The sequence below is a fragment of the Corvus kubaryi genome, unplaced genomic scaffold, assembly GCF_017639235.1.
Source record: "Corvus kubaryi isolate FWS band 111438036 unplaced genomic scaffold, C.kubaryi_AGA036_p1.0 37357, whole genome shotgun sequence".
NCBI classification, from domain to species: domain Eukaryota; kingdom Metazoa; phylum Chordata; class Aves; order Passeriformes; family Corvidae; genus Corvus; species Corvus kubaryi.
In genome coordinates this window covers 5,019,171-5,031,534 of record NW_024581117.1, presented here as the reverse complement: position 1 = coordinate 5,031,534, position 12,364 = coordinate 5,019,171, and the positions used below count along the sequence as shown (strand labels likewise).

The window sequence follows — 12,364 nt, the reverse complement described above, 5'->3', positions numbered from 1 at the left end:
AAAAGGAAAAGGAAAAGGAAAAGGAAAAGGAAAAGGAAAAGGAAAAGGAAAAGGAAAAGGAAAAGGAAAGGGGATTATTTGAGGTTACTTATTTTTTTTTAACTTGCACTATTCATTTGCAACAGATGGACAGATTTGTCCATAAAAGAGCATATTTTTACACTCTCTTAAATTAGAGGTTATTGTATGAGGATAGTGGTCAAATAATAATAGATGAAGAGGAAAAGGAGAAAATTACACTGCAGAAAAAATCCCACAATGCCAGTCCCATGCAATGAAAACTATTCAAAAAAGCAAAATACTATGGAAAATGAAAAGTGTATTCTACTGCACAGTAAAATCCAGACAGCAGCAGTGAATACAGGTAACAGCTTTCACATAATCAGTTCTTGGCCTCAGTGACATTCTGCAAGTAAATTACTCTGACCCATGAGTAAGTTATAAATAATAAAAATAAATATTTATAGTTCACATACTGCGGCTCTTAAAAGTCTCCATCAGTCTGGAAGGCAAACACTGAGGAAACCACAAATGCAATATTCATTTGCAGGGCTCATCCTCATTTTCTGTTGTGCACATGGGCATCACTTAGTCATTTAGATTTTATGTCCCTGAAGGGTCAGCTTCACAGAAGGCTTGCAACATTAACTGCTCACTTCTGGTAAAGCTTCCATTAGCGCGGCATTTGTGATGCCATCTGAGGCACTATTGATTTCTTAAAAGGAATTGAGTCCTTCTGTCAACAAATCTATCATTTTATTCAATATCCAGCATTGTTCAGCAACCTCACATCTGCTTTCACTCTTTCATTCTTGACATCATACCACATCTAGAAAAGTGGATTAGAGATTTCAAGAATGAGTTCCCAGTCCCCAACTACAAAGCAACATAAAAGCCAAACCAGGAGTTTAATCAAATTACCCCCAGTACAGGTGATGGTTAACAATCCTCCCTTGGCCTGAATCTTCTCAGTAGCTACAAAAGATCCAGAAAAATTAGTATATATTCAAGTCCAAATCCAAGTACCATTCTTTAAATATGCCTTTTCCAACAGATACATAGCAGTGTGTCCTTATTTTACAAAAAGAAGTGTATTTAAAAAGAAAAGCAACCAAAAATCTTCTAGTCAAAAAAGCCACTTCCTTGAACACAGCCAAAAGAGAGTTTTGGCATGGTGTGACACAACTTACCTAAGCTCCCCAAAGGAAAACAGCCAACTGGGGTTGTTGCGAGAATGCCCCTTCATGAGCACATTTCAGGGCTCAGCTGAACATATTGAGCCCTAACCACGGTAAGGGTTGTGCAGGAAAAAACACACCTTTGCTTCCATACCAAACAGGAGAGTATGACCACAACAGAGAAGGGCGGCTTCAAAGAAGTTATAAGTGCAGCTGGGGAACTCCTGCAAGCACTGAGAGTGGCACCTCAGCTGATCTCCCTTACGCCCCTCCCAGCTTGGGGTTAGCGCCACATGTTCCTCTCCTCGCATGAGGAAATACATCATGAATGCCTGCAAGCATGACATGGGATGTGCATGCACTGGTGGGAGGAATGGAGGAAGAAAAATAAGATCATGGAACATAATCCCTAGAGGGGATGAATTAATGCCCTTTTGAAAGACTACTAGAGTGATGTGAAAGTCTAAGAGTTTACATAACTAACAGAATATATGACTAGATATTACAGAAATTTGATCCATCGCTATGTAGTTTATTCCAGAATCACAAACCCAGCTGTGTAGTCATTGATCTGGCAATATCATCTCTGGAGCACACCCAATCACAAGTGCTGCAACTCACAAATAATGTCTCCTGACAGACAAGACCCTCGAACATGGTGATGAAGTCAACAGCTCTCAGTGAACCAGTTGAAAGTGTAACTCATACACTAATCTGATGTGATAAGGGCCTAGATAAAAACTTCTGGTTAACTGAGGAATCCTCACCATGCTATGCACTTGAACTGTCAGACAGATATACCATACAATTCTATCATTGTGCCTCAGAGGACACTTGTCATAATACCTACTGTGGATCTTCAGAAAAGTTTTTATGGAAGAGGATGAGGATAAACAAAAAGATCTCCCACCTTCTACTAATTTAGAATCCATCAACACATATTTTTTTCAACTACTCATCTTGCTTATCTGTCTCAGGTAAGGAACTCCTTTTTATCTATCTTTGGTAATACCTCAGTACGCTTAATCTCTTTTCCCATGTGCTTTGACTGCAGAACTAACTTCCAGGATCATGTTGCCTCATTTCCCACTCAGCAAAGTTCTTTATTCCTTGTACTTTCTTTCAGCAAACTGTAAGAAAAATTTTACCATGAGATACTATTTCCAAGCTGCTCAACTAGGGCTTTATAGATACATATGGTTAACTATATGGTTAAATATACTTTCCTGTCAGAAATAATTACAGAAAAGAATCTTTCGTCAATACTTCCCCCTCCCCCCCCCCCCCAGTAATAATCCCAGTTGTAAAATGCTTGTTTTGAGGGAAAACAACATTACATTTATGAGATTAGACATTCAATCTTCAGAAGAGCAAATTAATGGTAGGTTGAAAACACTGAAGAAAGAAGCCATCCAGAAGAATTGCTTGGACATAGCACCTACACCAGTGCACCCCAATGATATTTAATAAAAGCCAGCCACTGGCATCAGGGGAGGAACTCATTCTCTGTGTCATACAAGTTTCTGTCTCTTTGCCAAAGAAAAAGTTCCCAGCTCACAATTTTTTTGTAGTAGGGATTGATTTTTTTCTTTCTTTCTCTCTTTCTGGAGGTCGTTCAGTCCTTGAAAGACATACAAAATGCCTCACTAGCACCACCTAAAATAAAACCTCCATTTGATAGCATAGCCAGAACTACCTTTGCATTTGTAATCATCAGCTCACAAAATTACCACTATGGTCTTTTTTTTCACTCTTTTAAGAACAATTTATAAGAATACAGACATAAACAACAAGTCTTTCTGACTTTCTTTTAAATATCATCACAAAAGACCCAAAACACAATAGAAATTCAAATAGAGGGCTCTACAGACTTGTTCCATTGACCACAGCTGCAAAAAAGAATACAATAAAGCAACATATTTTACAGACCCCTTTGTTTTGCCTTTACTAGACTTCACTTTCTCCCTCACTGTGTCAGATTCATCTTCATCTTTCTGTCATGTGCCCAGACTTCCCATTCCCACACACTCAGTGGAGATCAAAGACAAGCTGACCTCACTTTTTACTGTTTTAGTAATTGGTCTGTTTTCCACATCTTTCAGTCGGGGAACATATTGACACACTATTAAAATGCATCCTTTTTGACTAAGTTGGGAACTCATCATACTTTTTTTCTTCTTAGCAGTAGTTAGTCTTAACCCTTTTAAGAGGCCCTCCCCTAAAATAAGTCCTAGGATGCTGCAAATGTTTCTTTCCGTCTAGTAAATGGAAAGCAAAGCCCTGAATTACATCACAAATGACAACTAACTTTTTCTGGTGCAAACTCTGACCTTAGAGAAATTCTGTATATGTGTATTTGGGACAGAATTTGCTGTCTTCGATATTTATAAAATTTTAGCTCTTGGCTGAAACTGAATGAAAAAAAAAGAGGGGTAAAAAAAGACTGCAGAATATGTGTTTATATACTGAAAGATTTCTGATATGTTCCACAGTGGCCAGCATTTGGGGAAAGCATTGAAAAGCCAGTGGATGCAGAGAATGTTTATGCACACTGATGAATTTCCCTCAGCTGCCCACATTGCCTCTTACAACTGAATGCAAAACCCATTAAAACAAGAAAGAAACAGAAGATGATGCTTAACAGGATCACCTGTATTCACTTTACTATGTGTAGTGGCAGATAAGAAAGCCATACAGTGGAAGCTACATTCTGTACGCAAATGAGCACAGTTCTCCTAAGCAAATTTTTTCACAGAATGTGCCTTGTTAACAGGTATTTAAGCATCAAACCATAATTTTGGAAATAAACTCCTGTTCTCACACAGGTGGTTATGGAGTGGAAGGAGACCCGGCAAAAATTATGACGTGCAGTAACTTTCATAAATAGATAGTACAGCTGGTTCCTAGGTCATTGTTGCATCAGAAAGTTCTCACTTGAAATTCCTGTCACATTTAGAATTGAAGCAGAGCAATAACAAATATGAGGATGAAAACTATCAACTGGAAAAAGGAGGGAATATCTTTGAATATTGTTGCAAAATAAGAAGTAAGGTTTCTTACTCTCCTTTGAGAGTTGAAAACCTGCGCTGAACCTCTTGTAATTTGGGAGCAAACTAAGGCTACATTCCCCTCACCCAGATCATCTACGGGTACTACAGGCTTATGTGAAAAAAAAAAATTCTTAAAAAGTGTCTTAAGAAAGAGCTAGATCCAATGCAATGCTGACACGCATATTCTAAGAAGCAAAGCTCTGACAGCTTTGTACCTGCTCTGCCAAAACTGACTGCAAAACCTCATGATGAAATTATTTTATAATGAACTTCTTTTTCAAAACTGGAGAAGTTACATAAATGAGCAGATGACACCAAAGAAGAAAAGGTAACTTGTCTTGCAGTAGAAGACAACTTTTTGGATTTCTCTTTCTGCCTGACACATGATTTCTCTTTCTGCCTGCAGAAAGAACTTTTAGGAAATAAAACAAGAAACAAGCCAGCATGGAAATTGGCAAGAGAGAGCAATCAGACATTTCAGTGCCCTTGCACCCTTCCTTGTAGGATGCAGCAATTATCCTTAGCCATGCATCCTAAGCACAAGAAAAGCAGCAAGCAGAAGGAAAGCAGAGAACAGGGGAAGACCACTGGGATTAGCTCAATTTCTTAGAACATGATAATGTCAAGGTTGTGGGCTCATCCTGGTATAGGCCACTCACTTCAGTGCTGGAGGAATTTCAAGATGATCCTTGTGGGGACCTTCCAACTCAGAATATTCTGTGATTCTATGATTCTCTAAAGACTTCACCACCAAGTGCACTGCTGCCATTAAATCAAACCCACCCACCTGCATGTGTTCTGTGAAGAACCTTAAGGAACGGACTGAACTGAAAAATCAACAGAGAATGCACCAGAGTTAAGCAAAACTGTATCAAAGATCAAAACGAGACCCAGTAAACCAGGATATATTCTTTTAGAAAAGATGAAAGATTCCCTTTCTTACAAGGCATTTAAACTTCCGTGCAGGAGTGACACCCTGCTCTTATGCTGCCCAGTCTCACCAGCTGGTCTGTCTTCTCTAACCCTTCCCAGTTCTGCCCATCTTCTTCTTCACCATGCAGTAGTAGGTGGCCAGCCTTAGTCAATGCAGGTAGGTAGCACACATCGAGGTACTCAGCAGCCAATCCTCTGAAGCTTTGTCCTTGTCACCTTCTCTCAACAGCAAACAGAAAACCAAATGTAAATGGACATCAACTTCCATGCTCTGAGCATTCAGTCTGTATGTTGGGTTACAGGCATGGCAGGAGAGCAGGTACAAGCGGACAGCAGTGCACAGCTGTCAGAAAGCACCAAACTACTGAAGACGGGATGGCTGAAAGATGTTTCAATAATTCTAGACATTACTACCTATTTAAACACTGACCTCACTGAACCCCTGCAGTGCATACTTATACATGGCTGAAGATATTAGTCTTGAAATATTTAATTGAGAATCTCTCATAGCAATGGCCAATAGATAAAAAATGCTGACCATCATCATGTAATCAGCTCATTAAAGGCATTTCCTTTTCTAGCTTATCCTGCTTCTTTGTTACATCTCACACATACACACCCCATGCTTTTTTTCTTTTTGTGCATGTGTGTTTGTACATGTACATACATGTATACACTTTGTATATAAATATAAAAAAAGATGTCAAGAAAAAGGACTAATGGATTCTAACATTATAGAAGGCCATTAGATAATTTGGCTGTCTTCATCATTTGGAACATACAATTTTATCCAATTAATGTCTCATACTTGCCAGCCTTATCTTTCGTAAAATGAAATAATTGCTTTATTTTTCTACAGCATGTCTTCAGACAAGGCAGTCAATCTTGATTTAAAGCTTTTAAAAAAAAAGGTTGAAAATATGCAGATTCTGATCTGGTTAATTCTACTGCATTATGAGCTTTACAAAATAAACTTGGAAAAAACATGCCTCAGTTGTACTGGCAACATAGCACCAAAGAGCACCATAATTTCCCACAAACGTTGTTACTAAAATAAAAATACTAAAAAAGAGAGCTACCTATCTAGAACAATCTCTTTTGATCAAAGGGATTTAATGAATGACTATGATCTATTTGACAGCATTCAAAAACTGTTATTTTAAAATGTATATATGCTGTCATATTTAATAATATTCACTTTATCACAAGCCAGAACACCTTCTAAAGTTTTAAGCACAACTTTCCTCAAAAAGTTCTTAAGGTACAGTTTCATCCCTATTTCATTGAGTGCCTAAAACTATTATGACCAGTCAACTTGAAGCATCATATTGGGCAAATTTTTTTTTACAAATCAACCAATATACTAATCAATTTTTTTTTACAGATCAACCAATGTATTAAAATATACATGCACAACAATCTGTGTCAAACATCTCCCTTGTTCTTCAACATTGCCCTTCAAAATTATGCAAAACTTCACCATCCTGAAAGCGCCTCATAACTAAGCATCTGTGGAGATTATAGGTATTCTTTTTCAAAAAAGTATGAAAGGAGCCACAAACCATTCTAAAACTAGGAAAATCTCCTCCATCCTCCAGCAGCTGATGCAGAGCTAGAACCAAGGAATGAGTAAGGGGGGTGGATATCCTTTTTATACTGGCACTGGAAACACCCAGTAAGCTCACGTCAGACTAATGAAACAGAAGGCAGGTGGGCAGCTTGTCCTTGCATAAATTGTGCATTCCCTCCCGTGAAAACACAGGAAACCAGATGTTAGCCCTGGCTCTGTGACTGTCATGATTCCTGTCTCACTGTGCCACAAATTTTTAATGTTACCCTGTATCAGGAGGAAAAGCAGGCTTGGCTCCTCCTTCCCAGCAGAACCAAGGGAAATCCTCAGAGACATGCACTGAATGCTTAAGCTGAATTTTAAATTTGTCAAGTTCCTCAAAAAAATCTTAGCTAAGAAAACACAGAAAACAGATCCTGCTTACAGCAGGTGGCAATTCCATCCACTTTAGGCTCCTTTTGGTCATTTCAGTTGACTTCACCCTCCCTTTTCTGCCACTTGGAACTTTGGGTTCTGCCAGAAAGCTTTGAAATTACCAGAAACCTAAAACATTAATATTCTTCTACTGCAAAAATACTATTTGTTAACGACATTGTGCACTTGAAAAAAACCCAGAAAACTCTGACAGATTAACTTAGAAATTCACATACTTTTTTCAGCTTGTTTTTCAAATCACTAAAAAAAATTACAATATTCCAAAACAAGTTGTGTAACAGGAACAGGTCTCAGCTTCTCAACTGCACAATCAGGTAGCAGCTGTCATACCCTTCTCTTGTTTCACACCACTCTCTGTTGTGGGTAATACCAGGGGATGACGATGATGGCTCCCATTATTGCATTAAAATTGTAGTGATATTTGATCTACTCTTGAAAGATTCATTTGCCATAAAACTGGGCAAGAATCTGTCGCTGAACTTAAAAAAAAATTTTTACATGGAAAACATGAGTCCCAAGCTAAGGGAAATGCACATATCCCCTCAAAACACCAGAAAGTGAGAAAAGAAGCCAACACACTGTGTAAATAGTTTACTTTTCTTAAAAGACAATCTTCCCATTTGGGGACTGATTTGTATATGCTTGAAAAAGAATAGCAAACATGCTGTGTGATATGCAGCAAATGAAATAGTGCAATCAAAACAGTATCAATAAACTATTAGCCTTCAACAGCATCCTGCCAGGACTACACAAATGAGAATTCAACTCAGCTTTTCTCCTGAACACAGAGATATTAACCTGTGTCAAGGACAAGGTTTCAGCTTTCCTAGTGCAATACTCTTCTGCCTACACCATGGAAAAGCAAACATCTAAAGGTCATTTAAATTACAGGTTTCAGATTTTAAATTGAAACATTAATCCCTGTATTACAAAATTATATCTGGTATACAAATCAGTATACCACATTCTATTGGAATAGTTTAATGGGTGCAGACAACAAAAAATAAACTACCAAAAACTGTTTGTTTTGCTGTGAACTTCAACACTGCTTTCAGCTGCACCTGCAAGACAACACAGAAGACTAACTGCTGTCCGAATTCTACACCAAATGTATAAACAGTCTTTATTCTGATCACCTATGACAAGCATGTGACAATCTTTTCCATTTAATAAATTTTTGTGCTTGGTAGTCCAAGGTTTAATGACAAATTCCCTCGATTTAATGAATTATGTTTTGGCAGTTTTCTGCCTTACAACTTGTTCTCCTATAATGTGCAAAATTAGCTGTATTACACTCCTCACGTTTTGATGCCTATTTTGCTAGAGTGAGGAATAAGGTACTTTCAAACCCTATTCTGTTGTATTCTTCTAGCATTGAACACCCAAAATACAGCAAGAAAACCATCTGTATTATTAAGCTTCTTAATCTAATCATGCATCCATTCCATCCACTTAACAACAGTATTTCAGTCAGGAAGACAGTCTTGCTCCAGACCAGCCTGAACAATTAGCCCCTCTGCAGAGGGCAAATTCTTATTAACTTTTCATCTTAATAAGATGATTGTATCCTGGCAATGAAAAAAAACATAGGTATAACATAACTCCTCCGGAAAGGAGCTGCATTAAGGATGTAGGAGGAAATTTGTCTGGTAACAGCTGCTTCTCAGTTGCTAGTACATTCATGGAAAACATCTAAGTAATAAAGGTATATATTTGTTTTCTTTTTAAGACTGGATTTATTTACTCAGAATGAAAAGGTAAAGAGCAGCATCAGTGACTGCTAGAACATGTCTGCCCTCAGAAGCATGACTAAGGAAATACACTGGCTCTTTCCCACATACCTCCTAAGTTAATGAAAATCCTAATCTCACACTCACCAAAAGCATCACAGGGCAATTAGAAAGGCAAACTGGAAACTTTCTTGACTATACTGGCTTCTCAGAGAAGTTCACAGGTAATTCAAGGCCTTATTCAGACCATTAGCCACAGTCCAATATATCCTAAAGATCGCATAAAGGAAATATGGACAATATTTTTATGCCCCTGACAGTAATTTGTGTTACAACCCAGGACAAGCAGATGATTCCAGTGCTGAGACACTATTATACAGGGTAAGGTAGAGCAGAATCATCACAGAAAATAGAGAAGGAAAAGATTACTATGAGATGCATACAGCAACCGACTCTGCTTTGTCTTGGTAGAGTTTATTGTGGCTGGCTCTACACCAGATTTTCCAGTGACATGGTGGAATGCAAAGATAACATTCAAACATTCAATACTAACTCACTTCAGGGTGTGCCATGCCTAAAGAATTTAACAGTGAGAGTGACAGCAAAACCAGCATAAAACAACATACTGCTATCACCTCAGAAATGCCAGATTCTGGGCTAGCAATACAGACATTCAAGTTACCATGACAAATTTTTCATTGTTTGAAAAAATGCATGTGTGAGAAGAATATTGATAAATTCATTAAACCCTTCTAAATGAGTAAGTAGTATAACTGAGTATACTTTCAGATTTCCCTTTTCAAATATTAGCTGAAAAGATTATTTCCTGCAAAAGATCGTATTTTAAAGTTATTTATTAGAAATCTTGGGTCCCACTGGAAAATCTCACCGGTTTTTTTAAAAAAGTCACAGCTTAATTCTGCAAGGGTCAAATGCTGCAGTGACTCTAGATTTGATGGAGGATGAATGAGCTATGAGGAGGAAAAAAGAAAAAGAACTATGCACCACACAGCATTTTGCAGTCTCAGGCTAGCATCTCAGCCTACAATGCAAGCTGCTCTTCACACATCACAAAAAGGCTCTTCCTGCTAATTTGTGGAGCTCAAATTCATACCCAAATCCAAAGGTCAAATATAGAGATCGCTGCATAAATTCTCTTGTCTTAGTCCCAATAAAATTCAATCTATATGTAGCATGAGTAAGCCTGGGTCACCCTTTCTTGTGTTACCCTTTGCACATGCTTACATTTTTTTTTTAACCTCTATTTAATTTCTTTTTTGTTTTGGTGTGTTAAACATTGCAAAATGGCAGCACTGCCCATCACACAGACTTCCAAAGGTTTGAAACACATGCGCATATCATGGTAATGCCACACACATACATCTTGTGTCCTCAGGAAAAGATATAAGAGAGACAGATTTGCAAAGGGAAGATATGCAAAGGGAAGATGTTTGCCTAGATTTGCAAAGGGAAGATGTGTGCCTAGATTACACTGCCACTAGCATGTCCTCTGGGCAGGGCAGTAAAAACCAGAAAAACTGTCAGCAGTCACAAGACTCATTAGTAGCACAGAAGTGTACACCTGAAAGACGCAGGGCAAAGGCATAAATCTTTTTGCCAGCACCTAACCAGCAGCTAGGATGAATGGTAAGGTTCAGCACTCAAGATGCACATGGATGTGTAGCACCCCAAGATAACATGGAGCTACCAAGGATAAAACAGCTACTGACTCTAGATTGCTGTATCCCTTTAACCTTAACTTGCATCAGGAGCCTTTGAAAAGTTTACTATATTCCCAAAGGAAAGCCAGAAAAAGTAGGTTTGTTCCCAGTATCAACTGGTGCAGCCATGGGAAATTACATCAGAGCACTGTTCAGCAATGGTTTGAACCTGAACCAGTAAAACAAGGAGAAGGACATCTTCAAGGCAAAAGGATTGAGTAAATTATACAATGAAACAGAATGATTAAGCCTCATTTCTTCACTCTGCTTTCATGTATACCAAAGATGTCTGTGTATTAATTTCATTATTATTAAGTTTAGTTTTGAAGATTTTTAGAGATGAAAAAACTAATTAATTACTGCTCCTTGTATGTTCATTAGTTCAAAAGTAAGCTGACCAATAAGCTGCATAAATCTTAAATATTTTAAAAGTAGCAGGGCTTGTAATTTTCTTTGAAATTCCTTAGGAAACTTAGTAACACAAGGGATTGCTATTTTGCACAGTCCTTACACTCCTTGATCTTTCTTTCCAGGAAACGAGTTCCTCTTTATGTTTTAGCACACCTAATGCTACCAAAGACACTTCCAATGAGAGAGTGCACATTCTAAAAATTCAGCCTACAGGAACTTGATATTGATTTTTTTTATTAAAAATTTTAAAAGGAAAGAAAGCCCTTTGTATTTAGTACTTTGATGAATTTAGCTAATCCATTACTGAATATTTATTGAAAAATCATTGCTTAAAGTCAAAACACCAATCCATTCAAGTAAAATAAGAGAAACAGAAAATCCACCATTTCCAATCATTTAAATGAAAATCTAGAATTTAGAATCAATTTTTTCCTCTGCTAAACAAACATGAAGCTAATGGGTTGTGCGTGTATGATCTACGCAGTAAAAATAGCAAATGAAATGCTTTCCCAGCTCAAAGTAACATTCTGACCACTACTGCAGTCATGCCTCCAGTGCACTGCCACTAACAGGAATTGCCCCAAGGCTTCACACAGCTCAGTGGTCATCTTACGACTTCTTCCTCATTTCTCCTCTGCATGTCATTGCACAAAGAGCTAACATGGAATAGCACATGCTCTACAGCTCATGGCAATTAAATACCTTGCTCTGATCTCAAGAGCAGATCTCCATTTCTTTCACTGGAGGCTTGATGCTTGTGAATACCTTTAAAAAAAAACAAGAATAAAACACACACACACAAAACAACAAACAAACAAATAAAAACAAAAACAAACCTACAACAAAAAATAAAACATGCCAGGAAACTGAAAACTAGAACTGGTCAAAATTTAAAAAACAGCAAATGAAAAGCCACACAAGTATGGGGTGGATAGTAGAATTCTACTCGGATCATGCTTTTCCCTGCTCACTACTTGTGCCTGCTCATCAGGGAGGTTGGATTATAGGGACGTTAAAGGTCCCTTCCAGCCCAAACTGTTCTATGATTGTATCATGCTGTGATGATGATCTGTGTTAAGAACCTCTGCTTATAGCAGAAGTGACCATCATGGACAGCTAAAAGAACTGAGGCTGCTACTAAAATAGAGCAAAATTTGTTACGGACAGCATTGCTGCCAGCATGGCCTCTTTCCACATTTTCATGCTATATTATTACTGAACACTGGCACTGACCAGTGATGACTTGACAGTGCTTATACTTACAAAAACACAGGGAAATCTAATTACAAAATGCATTTACAAATGCAGATCAGAAATACTTGCTCCTTTCATAGGT

The 12,364-nt window shown here is 37.9% G+C and overlaps 1 protein-coding gene across 2 annotated transcripts in view; it reads right to left on the bottom strand.

Annotated features, from left to right (window-relative positions):
* The window catches only part of FRMD3 (FERM domain containing 3), a 93,575-nt gene extending 81,782 nt beyond the window's left edge, over positions 1–11,793 (bottom strand). For both annotated transcript variants that reach the window (XM_042033568.1, XM_042033569.1), the window contains exon 1: positions 11,731–11,793. The gene's annotated coding sequence lies outside the window, so the exon portion shown is untranslated. The remainder of the gene's footprint in view (positions 1–11,730) is intronic.
* Positions 11,794–12,364: the final 571 nt, after the last annotated feature.